The sequence below is a fragment of the Frankliniella occidentalis genome, unplaced genomic scaffold, assembly GCF_000697945.3.
Source record: "Frankliniella occidentalis isolate FOCC.00 unplaced genomic scaffold, Focc_3.1 Scaffold133, whole genome shotgun sequence".
Lineage (NCBI taxonomy): Eukaryota > Metazoa > Arthropoda > Insecta > Thysanoptera > Thripidae > Frankliniella > Frankliniella occidentalis.
In genome coordinates this window covers 330,216-330,744 of record NW_026267260.1, presented here as the reverse complement: position 1 = coordinate 330,744, position 529 = coordinate 330,216, and positions in this window count along the sequence as shown.

Here is a 529-nt window from a genome sequence, read left to right as displayed (position 1 = left end):
CCTGTACACTGAAAATTCTAAACAATTTGTCTATTACAAATATTTCAAAGTTTAGTATGCTGATCGTTCGCCAAGCTAGCTTGCTCAAATGAACACCGCCATTACATTCACGACAAGGAACGTGAACTTTTCAAAAATATTAATAACACAGCGTCAGATAAGAGATCACTGATAAGTGTTTCATATATTAAAAACACGTACAAATTAAAACGTGTTCTATATTGTATGTTGACACTTATAATCTTAAGTAAGGTAAAAACATAATATATATTTTCGGTTATAGGTTGGCTGGATCAGTATACTTTCCGCCCCTTTTGAAACGAAATTATTACAAGGCGGAACTACACTCCCAGGCAACAATCAAAGCCGTGGCCTGCGCTCAGCGGCCGCGTTCAAAACGGCGTCTGTGTTGTATCTTTATACACGGCGGCACGATAGTATTATTTAAACGCGACCACTATATCGACGCCAGGGCCAAATATTTTTTGGGTAGGGTTGTACAAAGCAACAGGCGATCGATTCCATTGGT